The following is a 6,000-nucleotide window of genomic DNA, read 5'->3' as shown; positions in this document are numbered from 1 at the left end:
CTTCTCTGTAAGACAGCCAACAGCATTATGACCGTCGTTGCTCCCACACCTATCACATGTGACAGTCTCCCCTCTACTAAGCAAAAGGACTGTCTGAGGCTCTCCAGCAGAATGCAGCTCCAATTTATCAAAACGAGCATTCATGGCTTTCAGCTGAGCCACGACTGGCTTATCAACCACGTGAACTGTTCGAATACCATCCCTCGGGTTCCCATACTCGGCACAATGGGTCGCCATCTCCTCAATAATTGCCCATCCCTTATCATCATCAGTATTCTTTTGGAAACTTCCATTGGATGAGGCATCAAGTATGGCTCTATGGTCATCGTACAACCCATTGTAGAACTAATTAGACAGAAACCATGGATCAAAAACATGGTGAGGAAGAGACCTCACCAACCTCTTGAACCGGCACCAAGCTTCATAGAACGTTTCATCCGGTGCCTGCTTGAAACTAGTGATCTTTGCCCTCAGCTGATTAGTGCGCTGCGGAGGGAAATATCTCTTATAAAAAGCAAGAGCAAGGATCTCCCAGTCTGTGATCCCCGCGGCCGTACGGTCCAAGTCAGCCAGCCACCCCTTGGCTGAGTCAGTTAAAGAAAAAGGAAACAGCACCTCCTTAATCTTGTCTTGAGTTACCCTCTTTGTGGCGGGGATAGTAGAACAGTAGTCCGTAAAGACCTCCATATGATTCCTCGGGTCTTCACCTGCCACACCTCTAAAGAGATTTCTCTCCACCAGATTGATATAGGACGGACGGATGTCAAAAGTATTCCCATCCTCAGTCTGGAGATTGAAACCTTTAGGAATTGATGATGCTTTAGGCTCCGAATGACTTGCAATATTCGGCATCTTTCTTTGGTTGGTTTCTGAACCGAGATTATCTTCTACTAAAGATTGATCTTACGTAAATAGGAAATGTTGAAGTTCGGGTTCAAAAGTACTCAAGTCTTCCTTTCGTGATTCTCTTTGCGGACGGAGTCTATGCCCTCGAAACAGTCTCTGCGGCTCGAGAATCACCGAAACTAACTCCAACCCGTCGACACAGGCATACACAACACTGAAAGAAAATAAATAAGAACTGTCTCAAGGAATAAGAATTCCCTGAGACGGATAAAATAAACGAAATAAAAACAGATAGGGCAATTGCCTCCCCGGCAATGGCGCCAAAATTTGACAAGGCAGTCGTATACCTATCAAAAATAACTAACTAAACTAACTATATAGCTAGGGAAGTCAGGTCGATCTCCTCAAGGAGGCAAGATATCTGTAAAGAGTTCATCTATTTGATCACAAAATGGGGGGTTTATGATGGATTTTCTAAACTAAAAGGTGTAAAAGAAAGAGAAGCAAGGAAAGAGCAGTGAAGGCGGAAAATATAGATAAACTATCAATAAAGAAGGGACATGTCAGGACTTCGGTTCACTACGGTAGTCTTATGACTCAACTGCAATTAGTCTAGATAAATTACTGTGAGACGGATATGGAAAGGTCCTTCCGGTCCACTTTCTATCCTAGATTTCCACTAACTTAACTTTCGTCCACGTCAGGGTAGTCTACTGTTCATGGCAGGTCTATTTAGTCCAATCTTCCGATCCAGGATTAAATTTAACCAGATTAAAAGGTGACTCAGAAGCGTGCACTCGACTAAGTCGGTAAATACAGTTATATTGCTATGGGGACAGAATCTCACAAATAATTCATCTAACCTACTCACTACATCGTCACGTTTTTACCGTAGATCCCCTAATCCCAACATGAAATGATTTAGCTACTCATGCTATTAATATTGTCAAAACTAATAACAATGAAATAACTAATATTAAACATGATGAAATAATAATGAAATTGCATAAATAAAGATTTAGGCAGGAATTAAAAAGAAACAAAACAAGTAATTAAAGCAAATGATTGAAAGATTAAGATTAAAAGAGAGTAAGAGATTACAATCGTAAGAATCCGGCGTAAAGAACAACTAAATCCGAGCGAGAAAATCCGAAAGCAAAAGTTACAGTAGAAAGGAAAAAGCAACGTAGTCTTTTTGCAGTGAAAGATGAATAAAAGATAATCCGATTATTAGATGCCTCATGACCTAATTCATGTACGCTTAAATAGAAAAATGCCAAGTCCAATAACTAAAAACAAGTTCACGGACTAATTAAAGCCCATGGAAGATTAAACCACTCGATTGAGTAGTCTGAAACAGCTCGATCGAATACTCCTCCAGGCAATCTACTCGATCGAGTAGAATTAGTGCTCGATCGAGTAACCTCTATTTCCAGCACTATTTGATCGAGTAAAATACTGCTCGATCGACCATCCTCAGCCATAGAAACCACTCGATCGACCAATAAAAGGCTCGATCGAGTATTCTTCCTCTAAAACAGCTCAAACTCATAACCGACTGCTTCGTGGACCGTTCCTTCACGCATCCCAATGCAAGATCTCGCTCTGAAAAATCCCGTCTCCTCAAAATGCATGCAAAGTAGGACGAAAATGGTACGATTCCACTACTTTCACGTTCATTTCTACAAAACGGACAAAACGAACCAAAGTAGCCAATTCGGGCATAATGCGATATAAACAGTACAAAAGTACATGGAAATACGTGCAAAAATAGGCTAAAAAGTGTAACAGCAAATTTTGTATTGCGATAACTGAAATACAAAACAAGGAAACAATTAAATTTTATTAATAAATATCAAAAGTACGTGTACAATCTCTAATGTATCCTCTGATTCTAATATGCCGTAAGGGGTACGTGTACGGGGTACACGTGAGGGGTACGCGTGTAGACAAATTTAATTGCTCTACGCGCGATGTAAATTTGATTTCTTGAGAGGGTCGCGATGACTTGAATCTCTCTTGAAGGTTTGAACTTGTGATTGAATCTTCAACGCAGGCAGCACGATTTGATGTGCTTGTTTACTGCTTGCAATGATTTTTACAGAGAGGATTTGTAGGAATTTGTACCTTGTTCTCTCTAGCTCCTTTGCAATTATGAATTTCCAACCCTTTGCATGAATGAGGAGAGCTCTATTTATAGAGTTTCAAATATTCTTGTTGGACTTTGGTGGTCACAGGCCCATTTATGGGTTTATTAGCAACCTTGGCCCAAATTTGATTCTTTCTGGATTTAGTGATCCGAACAACTCCTTTTGTAATCCGAATCGGCCCATATTTCATTTAATCGGGACAAAATAATTAAATTAAGTTAAAATTTAGTATTAACTCAAAATAATTAATCTATTTTATTTATTCGGCACATTAATAAATTTTCCGTGCCTACAAATTACCCCCTCGGGACCTTGTCACGTGCACCTCCCGGTGTCTTGACGTGGCGAGGTCTCGATACATTTTGCTTTGACTTGGAAGTCGATGACGAGCGCCCTAACTTGTCACGAAGGGCTCCTCCACTTGGCTCGACTTGGAAGTCGGAAATAGATAGTGAACACCCTAACTTGTCGAAAGGATGCAATGTCGCCTGTTATTATCTAACTCGGCGGGTGAAATTTGTATTTGACTTAGAAGTCGCATGATGTACCCGAACTTCTCATAAGGGTATTTTTTTTTTCTGGAATTTTTTTGACGTCACCCTGTCATTCTTTTTAGACTTGGCGGATAACGCATTTCTTTTTGACTTGTCTGACTTGAAAGTCATTAGGTACCCGAACTTATCGTAAGGATGACCAATTTTTTTTAAACGTCTTCGTTAGTATCTAACTTGAAGAGTGACCCACAGACGGATCCCTTAATCCAAATTGTGTACACATTAACCATACCATCTAATTCCCAACAGAATTACACTATACAATTTTTAGGAAAGTCCCGTGTCTGCCGAAACCTTCCACTTTAGGTAGAATTTAGGGAACCCAAAACTTATATATATATACACTAATATTCCGTCTGTCCGTCCCAACATAAATCAGTGCAAGCCTTTGTTTTTTAAGGTATTTTCTTTCTTCTGCAACCTATTGTGTGCTTTCTTCTTTTTTTGTCAATATCTTTGTAGCACACATCACCATACTCTTAACTTCTTTGCCGTTCTTTATATATATGACACAGTTCCATTGTTATCGAACATCGTCTTGCATTAAATCCTCCGTGTTCATCTTCATCGTGTGACAAATCCGACTGCTTTCGGTAAGTTTTTATTGCCTTTTCTTCTTCCCTGCTCTTGGTCTTGCTGTTTTTTTTAATTTCCTCTCTGAACATGATTTCATTAAAGGTCACTCTTCCATCTGTTTTGAAATACGCACCACATCGTCCCCTGATTTCGTGAAAAACAGAGCGCGTGGACAGCCCCTGTTGTCGACCAATTTTACATCATGGAGAATGATCTTTGACCCCAAAGCTTCCCATATTCACAAAATTTGCAGTCCCACGATTCCGAAACATCGAATAACTCGGATTTTCGTTATCGTTTGACCCCCAACGACCTCAAAGAAAGACCGTCTCAAACAATCACCCTTTATTTTGTATGCGTCATGTAGCTTTAGTTTGCCATGTATGTGCATAATTTTACAACATATTGACGATACTTTCGATCGAATTCATTTCCTTAACGCAGATAACTATTTCTTCTGAGTTTTCAACTTTTACGACGATCCAGAACTAAAGAGCCGGCGAGGTATGTGCATCTCGTCCTTCTCGCCTTTCAATTCAAAAACATGTTCTTGTCATCTCACATCCTTACTCCATGATGATTTGTTTTGTTTCCTCTTATTACCCTTGATGGCTGCATGGCTTTTTTTATTAATTAATTGTCTTAACTCCACGTTTACTTTCTTCTCATTTCTTTTGCGGTCATTATTTCGTTGCCATCGAACATCGCCGTCTTGATTTCTCGTTCAACCGAGACCAATAGTTTTAGCATGGAACCCATAATCGATTTCTAGCCAAATTACCTAACCTTTGCTTTAAAATTTGAAACGATTTGTTGTTTTTGGTATAACAAACTCCAAGTAAGCCATCTTTCTTGTTTACCCAAAACTCTAAACTTGTTCAAGTTTAGCAAGAGAATTCAATTTCGGGCTTGAATTTACTGTTCGGATTTACAAGAATTTAGTTACGATTTTTTTTTTAATTTTTTTCACCCTGAAACTTTGAACTTCACTGCAGATTCAAAGTTGGTCTGATTTTTTCGTCCGGAGCTGCTGCAGGAACAATCAGAACCACCCACATCATGTTACAATAACGAGATCAACATTGTAGCTTTTGTATTCTTTCACGGCAATGACGATCTTATTAGCGTTGGAGAGCGGAGATTATGAGCCTTATTGTTGGCTGTCATGGTTCCGTGGAAAGCTCAATTTTTATCTTCTATCTTGATGAAGACAGAAGCTTTAGTGAAAAAATTCATAAGGTTGTTTCCTTTTTTGGCAGGGAAAGCCAAATTTGATACATAAATGGTTATGGGAATGCCATTCATTCTCATTGAATTTTCATTTTGTCTTTTATAGTCCTAGTTATTGAATGCCATTTACCACGTTTTATTTCATGTTTTGTTAGCTTTGCAGCATTAATTTAGCACTTTGCCATTAGCTTGTGAGTGGTCATCTCGAAGTAACTACGGGTAAAATAACATTCACATCTCCTTTTTTGCTTGTATATACAAACATTATTTGAATAACGGTCTATATTACGCCTTCTTTACTTGTATGTCCGTGCGTCCATGATTTCATGCAGCAGGGATTACATATTCCGTCTTGTCAGCCAATTTCAACTTGTCGATATTTTCATGCGAGGCAGTCTTATTTGTCTATCGTTGAAGGCTTATTACTTGTCAGGGTGAACCCATTTTGGGTCATCGCGACGGGCGAAGACTTATTACCTGTCAGGGTGAACCCATTTATGGGTCATCGCGACAGGTTGTGTCAGGGTGAACCCATTTGGGTCATCGCGACACAGTTTTGAAGACTTATTGCCTGTTAGGGTGAACCCATTTTTGGGTCATCGCGACAGGTTGTGTCAGGGTGAACCCATTCGGGTCATCGCGAC

At 39.7% G+C, this 6,000-nt stretch overlaps 1 non-coding gene across 1 annotated transcript; it reads left to right on the top strand.

Annotated features, from left to right (window-relative positions):
- Positions 1–370: 370 nt before the first annotated feature.
- On the top strand, positions 371–476 carry LOC141636476 (small nucleolar RNA R71). Its single transcript, XR_012541083.1, has one exon. It is a non-coding gene; the product is annotated as a small nucleolar RNA R71 (small nucleolar RNA).
- Positions 477–6,000: the final 5,524 nt, after the last annotated feature.

Source organism: Silene latifolia, chromosome Y (genome assembly GCF_048544455.1).
Source record: "Silene latifolia isolate original U9 population chromosome Y, ASM4854445v1, whole genome shotgun sequence".
NCBI lineage: Eukaryota > Viridiplantae > Streptophyta > Magnoliopsida > Caryophyllales > Caryophyllaceae > Silene > Silene latifolia.
Note: the sequence above shows the minus strand (reverse complement) of the source record. Positions and strands in the feature narration are given on the sequence as shown.